We start from the raw sequence: 14,746 nt of genomic DNA, 5'->3' as shown, positions 1-14,746 counted from the left end.
AATCACATTACTATTACTGACTTCCTTTTATTGAGTAATCATTTGACCTCGCTCTTAGTATGCCAATGTTCGTAAAATGCACAATCATTCTTGTGCCATTTTCACGAGGTGCATTGTATTTCAATCACAATCTTTTCTAGTCTTGGCTTACTCTGTTCTATATGTGTCGTTGTACTAACACGCCTTTATAATCTCTTTTTATCATACTTATTTCGTTCCCTTTGTCACTTCCCAGGGGGTCACCCATCCTAGTGCTACTCTCGTCCAAGCACGCTTAACTTTGGAGTTTTGATGGAATCCAGTGCATTAGTGCGGGTATGATCGCGTCCATCCCTTATGGGGTCTCATTTGATGTTTAAGCGTTCTCTTTTACATACGATAGCATCAGTCGATTTTCTCTTACGCTTGTACTTCTCTTATCCACTTCCCCCCTTTTAGGGTGTACCCATGTCATCCTCCGTTTCTTTTCAGCTATTCACACGCGAATGATTCCATTCCAACATATTTAACGTGCTGCACCATATCTATATGTTCTATTAAATCTTCCATACGTTAGGTTGCCTTTATAGGAAACCCTAGCACAACCGTAGGGTGCTTTAGTATTTGGAATATATCATATAAAATCTCATCTAACGATTGATACTCGAGTAATATCCGTAACATAGCAGTGCATTCAAAGCCACATTCCATTCATCGCAATCAGTAATTAGCGGGGGCTCATAATTGGTGCAAATTCCCCATTCGAGTGTACTTATACTTTAATGACTCATTATTGGATACAACTTATTCTTCTAATAACCTCGCAATGCAGCAGTTGTTCTGCAAATTGACATACCCTCTCCTTGTAGGATCTCACTAATCATCAAGGTGGAGTCACATATGTTAACCTCGTTATGCCTTCTGAACTTTCATCTTTGTCAGGTGCTTCAGGCTCCCTTCTAATCCTGGTTAAAACCATTATTAACTTCGTTGTAGTAGGGGCCTTAGCTTATTACTCTTTCATCATACTATACTTTCAATTCGTAACTGTCTATCTCCCTTTTTGTTCGGTACTCATACTAAATTAATCACATCTATCTTGAAGGCCTATATTATAACTTCTCTATTATTCCTCCAGCTCATTTCCACTTTTGGTTGGGCGCAAGGAATTCCATATTACTCTTTATTTCCTTGTACTAGCTATCATTTTTATCATCACACAACCTTTATTCGAAACTTTCCTTACTAAGATTTACTTATTCTCACAACGGTTTTTGTTATATTCACCTGGTACCCTGTTCACGTTCAGTCCCATAGTATAACACTGCTTGACTATCTTCACGATTCTTACTATGGGCTACCTACCTTTCTTAGTTAGTATTATCCTTAATATTTCACAAGCTGTCTTATTAACACTTCATATCCGTCACAATTCTTTATCCCTCGTACTCTTGTCTTAATCATACTGTTACTTCCTTCAACTATAATATGTCATAGTTTATCCCTATGTATCAATTCAAGCGATACCTTACTATATCATTTTATCCCGATCTATCAGTCCTCTCTAAGTCATCTTCTTTGGCTTATAGGTCCTTTCTAACTTCGTTCTACTATTCTAGTATCGACCTCCTAGTTTCTATTGCCATTAACTCATCAATTAACTTATTTCTCGAGGCCCGCCATACTCGTTTAGTTAAATCTCATCATTGTTGCGAGAACAACCTTTCAAGACATACTACAACCCTGTATCTCATTCTCCTCTTATTTCTAGGAAAATTTGGGCAGAGTTTCCTCTGTATTTCTTACTATTTCAACAGCTGCACACAGAAAATACCAACAATGCCTCACAGGGCATACAGATATATATTCGTATCGTATCATATTGCAGCCACCCAGGGCACACATATATATTCATATCATCTCATATCGCAGCCACACAGGATGCCCACTTAGCAGTATGAACATGAACTTACCTCGTATGTCCCCTTGAACTGCACCTGTTGCACTTTCCTGTATAATTTTCCTTTCATTTTCCAACTTTATATATCAATTGTATTGCAAAACCTTACCTAACATAGGTCATTTGTGCCTTTGCTTACCTGCGTGCTTCGTAACATCCAATATTTTCAGTTACTTTCTTCTATCGGCATTGTCCTCCTACTAAAATCGCAGGTTAGTATGAGGAATTTCATTTCCTATGGCTCGGCTCTATCGTACGATATAAGATAGAAAAGAGAGATAACATCCTAAATGTCCTGCAGCCTCCTGTTTATAGGTGTGGTGCACAACACACCGATAAACAAGCCTCTACTAGACACGGTTTGTAGACACTCCGAGGATGAACTGCTCTGATACCACTTTTGTCACGACCCCACACCCTAAGTCGCGATTGGGGTTCGACCTGGACCCCCGTATACCTACCTATTAGATGTAGTCATACTGAACTATGAACAAGGGGATACTATTCGCAAAAACCCCAAAGAGTTAAAACTTTTTCGTGCACATGTGGCCTCCTTCACTCGTTTCATAGACATAAGGGCATGCAAACTGACAAGGCTACTGTAATATAACTATATTCACAAAATACCGTATAGGCACAATCAAAATGAACTCACAAACATCCCACATTCATATGTCTAAAGACCTCTAGGAATAGTAACAACAACATATGGTGGGACGGGCCCCCCACCGTACCCCTGAATGTACAAACATATACATTAAGTGACTAGTATCAAAAATTAGGCTCCAGAACAGTGAAACACTTCCGACATAGCTGAGAGGAACTCCTAAGCTGACGGATCTCCAGAATGGACATCTATACCTGCGGGCAGGAAACGCAGTCCCCTAGGGAATGGGTGTCAGTACGATATATGTACTGAGTATATAAATCATAAAGCATTATAACTGAGAGAACAACTGAAATGGGGATGCCGAGAACAAGTATAATAGTTAATAAGGCACTATACCTACATCCTATAACATAAGGGCATGTACACCATCTTCATATATTGTATCCGGCCCACTAGGGGACTCAGTGTTACCATGTCATCGCATACGGCATCATGTCATATGTTATGATTACATTATTATGTTTTCACATGCATGCCTATCTATCATTACATATCATACCGTACCCGGCTCAGTATGGGTCTCGGTGTTATAATCATATCATCACATACCGTACCCGGCCTATTAGGGGACTCGGTGTTATTACCATATCATCATATACCGTACCCTGTACCTTCCATTATCTAGGAGACCGTGAGAGACACTAACTTAATTAGCATAGGAGCTTTCACCTCCAGAAGTAGGTAGGGATCGTGAATCATATTTGGAACTTTGTAAGTAGTTTCATCCCTACATGTTATATACACATCATATTTAGGACTAAGACAATCCAAGAGAAGGGAAGGATAGCCTTACATACTCATCACTTCCTAACGTATGGAAGGCTTGAGAAGCCCTAGTTCAATTACTATAAGGGTGCTTTCATTAAGAAGTAAATGAGGACCGTGAATTACGCTTGACATTTATGAGTAGCTTTATCCTCAATATAATATCATTCATTGCTTAACTTGAAGACATGCCAAAAGAAGAAACAAGATAGGCTTTGCATACTTATGCCAAAAATATGCCAAAAGAAAGCTTCACATACCTTGTCTGAATTATTCTTTATCCTGTTTGCCTCGCCGTCCTTTGAACCTATTCAACATGAAATTAATATGAATATCAACCCCTTTTAACTTTCGATCACCCTAGGTTACACCTTAGTATTAATGGACTCTATTTCCTTAGTCGTTTTCCCCACTAGTTCTGTTATTCGCTAAGGCATCGACGAAAATTGGGCAGCACCTCCCCTATAATGTGCCCTATCCGAATTTCCAATTAGGTCCCTAATACCTACAACCAACCAACAATAACAACCTGCAGCAATTCACACCAACAATATACAACATAAACTCCAAATGACTTATTCAAAAATACGATACCACAATAGGGCGTCTAGCCTTTATTTTGTAACATCTTTAACTATACGAAATAAGGGGTCATGTGGCTACAAAAAGCAGCACCCTAACCCACATTAGAACATATTTAGGCCCTGCAACAACACATCACACCCCTGCAGCAGCAACTCACAAGAACAACGCCTTACTTCGACGACAATTCAACTATAACGACTATAATTTGGATTGTCTTCAATGCCAAGCATTTCTATACTTTTTTCACATTTCCAGCCACACAAAAGGTGTATAATACACTCCATAACAACACCATAAATTCCAAATTGAAAGGAGAAACCTTACCTTACCCGAACTTTGCCAAAATTGTCAAAGCGCAACTTGGAACTTCTCCAACCGCGCTGAAATTGAGCGGTCTGTTTGTGTTACTTCTTCGCTGCCCCAAATTGAAATTTTATGTTCTTAAACACCATTATAAAACTTAGGTACACTTCAAATAATTAATTCATGGAACGAAACCCAGAAGCTTACCCCAAAAGGGCTAAACCCGTAGCCCTCCTTCCTTGCCCCTTTAACATTTTTCTCTTCTTTTTCTTCCAAATTTCCAATTGTAAAGCTTAAGTTTTGGTTACATAACCATCATAAAACACATATATACATATCCACGTACTTAGGGAACATCGTAGATAATTAATTCACGGAACAAAAGTGAAGAACTTACCTTAATTCTTCTTGAACCATGGCTGCCGTAGTACTCTCTTCCTCTCACGTTTTCTCTCCATGTTTGGCTGATTTTTTTGGACTCCAAATGACTTAAGAGTCATTAACACATATATATATGGTTCCTTAGGAAGTGACACGTGTCATCCCCTAAGGGTGACACGTGTCCCTTATTGGGTCACCTCAACCATGCGGCCAATGGGGTGCTGCCATATGGCAGTGGGGTCCACCTCCCCCAATCAAGTGGGTCACCTGCCTGCTTGAGGTTCTACCACGTGTCACCCTCCTGGGCTGTTACGTCATCATTTTTTTTCCTCCCTCATGGATTCGTAATCTCATCTTACTTTAAGATCCTATGTACTCCATGCTTCGCAAGCTTGGTACGTACTCCAATAGCTTAAGTATGTAAGACTTCCAAGTTAGTAGCTTACATAGCTAAATCGAGTCCTACGACTCATTACTTCTCCAATTCCTTTCGGAGTCTTATGACTCCATTTCCAACCTTCCTTCTCACGAGGTATCACAATCTTCTTTCCTTAGAGTTGTTTGATAGTGTCGTAGCTTATCCAGCTCACATGATAGTGTCTAAGAAACTTAAAAAGATATTCCAAGCTCGAGAGTGCGAGGTGTAACATACATTATGAGACATTGTAGGCAAAAAGTATGCATTAGTACGTTGGATTGTAATAAGTATAAGGGCATGACATGTAGCTTAACTAATGGGATGCAATGGTCAAGTAAAACATATGATAAGATAAGATAAGTAAATTCATGAGAAAATCATAATGACCAAAGCATTTTAAAAACATACTTGAGATTAGTAAAATACATATGAGGTTGGACTTATATGGGATAGGAACCATAACCAACAATAAGACCATGCGAGCTATAACATGGAATCCCGTTGTCTCACCATACAATGAAGAAAAAAGAGAATCTACTTGCCAAGGTAGACTCTACCCCGCTAGGCGGGTCATGTACACACGCTATATGTGGATCCGCTAGCTAAGACATAAGGCAACCTACGGTGGCACGTAGTTTATGAAATAAGAGAATTTATATAAGGACCCCATATTTCGATACCCCACCTCAAGTCCACATTCAGTGTTAAGTCAAATCCAACAGAATATATCCATAGCATAGAAATAGTAAAGAAAATATATCATAGTCATGATCATAGATTTGAAATCATAGAGCAGCTCATTTTCATAATGTAAAAGTCACCTTTTCCATAATTTGCATGAAAAAATCATAATTTGAAACATAATTGAAACCATACTTGAATAGTCATTCTTGAAAGTAAGTTCATGTAATATCATTCTTGAAAGTAAGTTTATACAATAGAGGAGTAATTCATGCTTAGATGAAGGTTAAATCAGAAATGAAATGTAATTCATGCACTTGAAAGAGTAGTTGATGAGAAGTAAGGCTCAAAAAAACAAAAGAAAAGAATTTTATCACATACGTCGCATTTGGTGAATGCGTTTTATGGAAAACTAGGCATTCTGCAGGCGCTATAGTGGCGCATTGTGCCACTAGGCAAATTACAGAGACCTATTCCTAGTGCGATAGTAGTGTGCCGCCCCAGCATTTTCCCAGCAAATTCTTAGATTTTTCATCATTTTTCATGAGTCTTTATCCCCTATAATAAGATCCTAAGCCTTAATTAACAATATAATGAATATATATGAAGGATCTAATAATCCCAAGCAATTACAAATCAATTTATGCCAAAATAGATTTGAATTCACAAGATCCATCATAGCTCATGCAATTGAAGTTAAAATTAAGAAGATTCAAAGTTTTAATTGAAATTAATGGAAGATTTAAGAAATATTTTGGGCTCCATGAGTGAAAGGTACCCATGGATGAATCTCACATACCTTGAATACAAATTATGAAGAAAACTTGAAGATCAATGGAGAATTTAAGAAGATTCTTGCTAGGTGTTCAATGGAGGTCTAGAGAGCCTTTGGTAGAGAGAAGATTTTTAGGATGGGTTATTAGTGAATGAATGAGGAATAATTTAGAGCTTTGGGCATTAAATAGATTAGGAACCTAGTCTTACTACCCAACCCCATAGGCCAAACTAGATACTCGCGTATACCCCTGCTTACTATAATCAAACCACGCATAATTGAGAACCTAAAGAAATAGAATGTCATCTCAAAACTGTCACATATTCATGTATTAGCACAACTTATCTGCTGAGGAGTCATAACTTATCAATAGATAAAGCGATACATAAGATGACAAGGCTTTCATAGCATGTGGAGTCATCCCGTTATATACGTATATGCGAGCCAACAAGGCTGCTACTACGAAAAAGAATGTCCCAAAAGAGAAGTCATACTAGCACCGTTGAACATCATCTATATACAACCAACACATATGTCTATAGACTTCTAAGAGTACCAACAATATCATATGGAAGGACAGGGACCCGTCGTACCCCTAAATAAACATATTTATACATCAAAAAGGGGATTATACCACAAGTCTACACTCTGACATAAAGGAGCACCCTAAAATAGCTGAGTAGAAATCCTAGGCTGGCGGATCACCGAAGCTAGTTCCTATACCTGCGGGTATAAAATATAGCCCCCCGAGGAAGGGGGGTCAGTAAAAGATATGTATCGAGTATGTAAAGCATGAAATACAATAGGAAATATCATTACTGAAGTAGAGAGTTCAGGAGACAAGTATGATAATCAAAAACTCACGTACCTATGTTTTACGAAATAAATCATAGATATCATTATCATATATCGTACCCGGCCCATTATGGGACTCGGTGCCATAATCGTGTCATCATATTATCATATCCTCATATGTATATACCATACCCGACCCTCTAGTAAGGGACTCGGTGAATGAAGTCATGTACATGCATACCATACCCGGACCATTATTAGACTCGATGTCATAACCCTATCATCATAACATTGTATCATCTTATACCGTACATGTCCCTCTAGTAAGGGACTCGGTGAATAATATAGTAAAACTATGCATGACAACATACCTGGCCCGGGACTCGGTGAAAGAAGTAATAACAGTATGCACGAGCAGAGTAGTGAGTAACCATATACAAATTAAATCATCAACTCAGACTCAATAGAATAAGTAGAATAAACTCGCACTTGAGTATTAAAGGTGATAATCATATTAAATACCCTTTGAATGTCACTATGGACCATATCAAATGGAGCCTCAAGAATCATAGACATGTATCAAGTTAATGCGAAACAACTTATGGAATCATAGACATTTGTCATCGTAGAGTCTTTAAGAATAGGAGCTTATACATCTATTTACTATTAAACATATAGAAGGCTTGAGGGCAATAGCTCAACTATTTTAAGAGTTTTACCGTCAAGAAGTGAATAAGAGTCATGAATCATACTCGGAGCTTATGAATGGAATTACCCCAAAGCTCATATCATCTATTAGTTATAGCTAAGACATGCCAAAAAGAAAGAAGGGACAGTTTTACATACCTGTTATAGATCAATCGTAACCAAGCTTGCTTCGTTACCCCTATAACCTATTTAACATGAAAGTAACACTTATTAATAAACTACAACTTTCTAGCTTATAAATCTACAACCAATTACTTATAGGAATCATTTCCTTGTTCACACTTCTCCATTAGTATTTTGATTAGTTAAGAACTTAACGGAAATCGGGCAGCATTTCCTCTATAAACTCGCCTAGCCCGACTTTCAATGAATCTCCGATTAGCACAGCAACACCAACAACAATGATAACAACCCAATAACCTTTCCTCATCCTTCTTCAATTCAAATCATTAACATCTAAGATTTTATACCAAACAGATCAACATACTCTTCTTATACGACACCTTATACTCTTGCTTTCTTCCGAACTTATGAGCCATATTAACAACAACATGACAGCAACATTGACCTCCATCCACATATAATAAAACTACTTCAACATTAGTTTAATATAAGTTCTGAATAGTCCACCAAAACTACGACACCAAAATATAATTTTTGATCTTTATTTCATAAAATTATAACACACGAAAAGGAGCATAATATTGCTGTGAACAGCAGCACCTATACTTATCAATAACTATATTTCCATCCCTCCGACATAAACAAATTACCTTAAAACATAATACCATAGTAACGACGGCACTAATAAAACCTTAATCCAATTAGAACAATTTTAATTCTATCCATTTACATGCCCAATACTTAATTATGGGGTTTTCTCACTTTCAATTTCATTTAATTCCTTCATCCTCATATAACAGCAACAACCATGACGTTAGTCAAAATTGATTCACCTTTTTTACTTACAAACAGCCCCTACACGGCTTCAACACCCTTTAACAGTAACATGTATAATTTCATATTTCCAATACATTTAAGGAAACGGTTCTCCCAATTATAGAAGGGAAATATATCCCTTTTATGAATCTATTAGGACAAAGGAAATTATGTGTTTCTTACAATATAGAAGAGAAAACTCAAGATATAACTAATATATATTTTCATTGGCTTAAATTATCTTTATCAATAGGAATAACATCTCTTTGTCTAACCCTCATTCCTTGAAAGGTCTTACTAAATACTACACACTCCAATCAACGCTAGACAATGCCTAAACTTATTGATTGGGACCGCCTTGATCATAATATCTTTTGGATTATCATGTACAGACACTTTCTTCACATCAACAACCCTTTTAGATATAATGTCTAAAATAAAATGATGTCTAGCCTCAATATGTTTTACTGCTCATGAAATAGATGATTTTTCGTAAGATGAATGGCTTTGTAACATATGATTCATCATAAAATACTAAAGTCTTCTATTGAAATCGCCCAGGATCATTTTCCAAGACTTGTATGCATCTATCCTCTTTCACCTCATATGTAATTGCGATGTATTCAGCCTCTGTAGTGGACAAAGAAAGAGCTGATTGCAAAATTGTCTTCTAATTGATGACACTACCAGAAAGAGTAAGAAACTAATATGTCATAGATATTCTCTTATACAAGTCTGCTTCATAATCTGAATCCACATAATTTACTATTAATTCGCTTAGCTTATCTTTAGAAAAAGTCAAGCCCACATCTGCAACACTTTTCAAGTATCTCAAGATCCACTTCACAGCTTGCCATTATTCTTTACCAATGTATCTACTCACAACACTAACATCATGTGAAGTTTTAGGATGAGTGCAAACCATGGCAATAACGCTCCCAACTACACTAGAATGTGGAACACTAGATGTTTTTTCCATCTCCTGTTTTATTTTTGCTGACATCTCTGTAGAAAGATGGAAATGGGAAGCCAAAGAAAAAGACACGGGGTTAGCACCTATCATACTAAATATCTTGAGAACCTTCTCAATATATGATTGTTGAGCTAACATTAGCTTCCCATATCTTTTATCTCGACTAATTTACATCTTCAAGATTTTCTTTGCAGTACCCAAATCTTTCATCTCAAACTCCTCACCATGGTATTGCTTCAACTAAACAATTTGTGACAAACTTTTAGCAGAAATGGGCATGTCATCCACATATAACAACGAATATATAAAAGAACCATCTTTAAGCTTCTTGTAATACACACAACTATCATGCGCACTTCGTGAAAAGACATTCTGAATCATGAATGTATCAAATCATTCATATCATTTCCTAGGACACTATTTCAATCCATGTAGATATTTCTTAAGCAAACAAACATGATTATCTTTACTTGAAGTGATGAATCTCTTAGGTTGACTCATATAAATATAGTTTTGCAACTTACCATACAAAAATATTTTTTTTCATGGCTCGTTGTTTTAGCTTTACGTTTTGAAAACCCATGAAAGCTAGTAAGATCCTGTAAGATATACGTTCACCACCGAATAGAACACTTCATAATATATCCCTTTCCTTTGTGTGAAACTTTTATCCACCAACCTTGCCTTATATCTTGCTACTTCAATCCCTGAATTACTTTCCTTCATTTTGAAAATCCATTTGTAACTTATTACCTTTTGTCCCTTTGGCAATGAAACAAGCTTTATGTTTGACTCTTTGGAAGAGATTCAATCTCTTCACCCTTAACACTAATCTAGTGATTTTTTTTGAACTAGAAATAATTTATTTATAGTTATTAGACTCAAGCACGTCAATGGTCTCTACAATTAATAAAGAAAATTTACTAAATTTGCATATCAAAATAGAATATCATTAGAACATCGTTTTAGTTAGTTGACCACTCCCTTTTCCATGTCTTTTGTAATCTTTGTTGATCACTACATTTTCCATGTCTTTTGCAATGTTATATGATTATTGTTGCATAGGTTCATCAACACTATGATCTTGATTAATATCGTGCATCTCATCTAGTTCTGAACTAATATTCAATGAAGCAGGTTCATTAAATGTCACATCCCAACTACCTTCTTTTAGTTTAAGAGAATCTCTTCAATAGTGACCCTTCTGCTCGCACTCTCAACAGTTCAGCTTTCTTACTCTAGACTTGGATCTACGTTAGACTTTTTCCTATTGAAGTCTTTCTATTATGTTCTTCCCCTTTCTCACAATACCTTTCACCCTCAACCCTACTATGAATAAAGCTCTTTTCAATTATTCATACTTTAGTGAATTACTAATAGCATCAAGTGAAAATTGTCTTTCCCATATAGCAATGAATCAGCAAAAGTATCATAAGATGGTAGTAAAGAACATAACGCGATTAAGTCCTTATCTTCACTATTAATTTTTATATCTATATTTTTTAAGTATATTATAAAGAACTAAACTCATGAAGGTGAGTTTTGATTGGTGTACCTTCGTTCATATAAATATTGTACATTAGTTTTTTTAAGAAGAGGCAGTTTGTCAGCAATTTCTTAGAATACATACCTTCTAACTTCTTCCATGTCATTGCTAAATATTTCTCTTCAGCAATTTCCTAAAGAACACTATTTGTAACGCTCATGAAGATCGCACTCAAGATCTTTCCTTCATGTCTACTTTTTCTTATTCTTTTACCTCATCTAGAAAAGTCTCCTTAATTGTATTAACACCAAGCACGATCTCATTATAGTCTTTCATAGAATGAAACTAGACTCCCTATTGAATTTGTCTATTTTATACTTTGTTGAATACGATGAAGCCATCTTAAGCTGAACCTATCGGTGGCGACCTAAAGTTGGCACCAACTTTCATTCAGACACTTAGAGTAGGATTTGTTCATTTTAAACACCTCAAGTAAGGCCTGATTGTGTCATTTTGGCACTTTTTTAATAATCAGTCAAATATGTAAAGTGTGTGTAACACACTCACTGATGACTTATCAAAGTGGTGAATTAAATGAGAACGTTTTTCATATATAGCAAACATAATTACTAAAAAATATATTGTCAATAAAAACTTATTTTTAAAGCTATTTAGTTTTACAATTTTTATATTTTAATAATGAAGAAAAGAAAATAAAATTCACCACCTCATTTTTTCTTTCTCCTCCACCATTTCCACATCTCCTCCTTCGTTAACCTCCACGACCTTCTTCCTCAAGATTGAAGACACATTACCACTATTTGTTCTGTCAAATTTGCCTATTATAATCACCAAGTTTAATATTAATTTGGGGAACAAGCTTATACCCATAATCCATCAACCACACTACCATCATCTATTCCTTCAAATCCACCATTTTTTATTTGATCATCTCCATATCTTCTTCATAAGAATTGTTCTCTTTGAAAATTTCAAAATACCCCCACGCCTAAAATAATTAACCCATAGACGAATAGAGACCATTTATGAATTTACTTGAAATGGGTTCATCATAAAAGAAAAGTTAGAAGCTTTAAGAAACATGAAATTAGTGTTTTGGAAATTTAGTTGGAGAAAAAAATAACAAATAGAGAAAATGTATGACCTAGAAAGTTGGAAAGTCAGAAAATAAGGTTCAAAAGAAGTTTCCAAGAAAATCTCATCTTTTGCACCTGGTCACCTCTACGAGCTCAATTCACGAGCTGTGAATTTGAGTACAGCCGGTACTTTTCTTCGTGGTGGGAGCCTCAAAATTCAGTGAATCATAGGTGAGGACCACGAGTGGAACTATGTGTTATGGTGGGCACCATTTATCATGGTGTCCCCACGATGAACACCGCCTCTCAAACCCTTTGGTAGCCTCCTCACCACGGACATCACCACATATCGTAATGCCCTTGATGGATGGTGGTGGTGTCGTGGAGGCGGGACCCTTGCAAGACCTATGTTCCAAAAGACTAAGTCCATCACCATGGATATGACCATGGCCCGTATTGACCTTCATGAGTCGCAGTGGAGGTCCATTTAGTTACCCAAATCCAGTTTATATTAGGGGTATTTTGGTCATTTTCTATATTTTCATTAATAAATGTAGATGGTTTCTGGGACTACATTCTAACCTATTAACTATCCTAAACCCTACTAATCCTCTCATTCTCACCCTTACACTTGAAATCAAAATCTTCTCTCTAAAAGTGTGCTCTCCAAGTCTCCTTGTATCTCAAGCAAGCTCTAAAGAAATTTTAAAGGTCAAGCTTCAATTCTCTACAATTTAAGATTTCTAATGGTCAAGTTATGTGGGAATTAATCCTTGGACCCTTTCACCCATGGAATTCTAAGTTTCTTATCAAATTCTCTTATGAATTCTTCTTCTAAAAAGCCCTAATTTGATGATTTACATTGGGTCTTCTAAATTATGATATATTTTAATGTTGTTAGTCTAATTATGCATAATTCACATTATATTGCATGATTTTAAGATGAATTTCAAAGACATATGCTATATGCTAGTTTCAAGCATGATTTATGAGTTATGATCATAATTTTCAAGTTATTTCAATGAAAGCTTTATGAATAATATTCAAAGATGCTTTAAGCAATAAAGTTATGAATGAGGTTTAAATAATTATATAAGTAAAGAATTTATGGTGCAATAAGGACAATTCTTGTACAATTCTGTTTAAAGAGGTAATAAGGATAATTCTCACCAAGTCATGGATTCTTTTCCAATCAAGAAAGTAATGAGCTATTCTTATCATTTTACTATGTTTTCATGAAAGTTTTGTTGGGATAAAGACTTAGCATCAAGAGGACTTTAAGGTGGGGTTCAGTCAGGTAGCCATTGTAGCTACCCAAGGGAATACTAGTAGCAACCTTAAGTCCCTAACTACATTGTCCATGTAGGTTCAAATATGCCAATATGGCTAAGCTAGTGGATCCATATATAGCAAAGTTAAAGAGAAAGTACCATCAAGAAGTCTACCCTGGCAAGTTAGGCTTCCCCTTCTCGATGTGGGGATCATCGAATTCCATGTAATAGCTCGTATATTCTTTATTTTAGGGTAAGTTCATATCCCACATCAGTTAAACTAAAGTTATCAAGTTTTCATCATGATGATGTTTTGATGCATTGACCAATGAGATTATGATGTTTTAATATTTTTGTGGTTTTACTCATGTTTGAAGATATTGATGTTGCATCCCATCATTCATATTAATTATGTCCGATGTTTATTGTTCAGGCATACTTTTCACATATTTAGTGAATTCCATATACTAATGCATATTTTTTTCCTTCATTGTATCATAATGTAGGATCCGACGATCACGATCATCCTCCCATTCGTGTCTAGAGCTTATTACATTTGTAGTGGTGGTGATTCCTCATATTTTGAGTATATGACACTTTATTTTCATTTAATCATTGACTATTTCATTCTCTTATGTTTTCATGGGTGACCTAGGAGCTTGTCTTATGCCCCTCTTGAGTATGTAGAGGCATGTTGGATGTTTAGAGTCTATGTTGTCCTTAATTTCAAATTTTGAGACTTATGCTTTATCTTGAGACTATGATTTTGTGTCTATTCTTTAGCTTATTTTCTTATTTACCTGAATGATATGCTAAAAAGCTTGATTGGGGTCCCTTGAGATTGTAATCACCGTTTCGTACCTAGGGTCAAGATTGGGTCGTGACAGAAAAGGTGAAAAGTGACTAATGCAACTTTTCAAAGACTCTATTGGTGGTAGCATTGTGATAGAAGGGTAGCTA

General features: G+C 36.0%; 1 pseudogene; it reads right to left on the bottom strand.

Moving 5' to 3' along the window:
• Window positions 1-209: 209 nt before the first annotated feature.
• On the bottom strand, window positions 210-329 carry LOC129893565 (5S ribosomal RNA; annotated as a pseudogene).
• Between the last annotated feature and the right edge of the window lie 14,417 nt (window positions 330-14,746).

The sequence above is a fragment of the Solanum dulcamara genome, chromosome 6 (assembly GCF_947179165.1).
Source record: "Solanum dulcamara chromosome 6, daSolDulc1.2, whole genome shotgun sequence".
Lineage (NCBI taxonomy): Eukaryota > Viridiplantae > Streptophyta > Magnoliopsida > Solanales > Solanaceae > Solanum > Solanum dulcamara.
The sequence above is the reverse complement of the archived record's forward strand: the minus strand, read 5'-3'. Positions and strand labels throughout refer to the sequence as shown.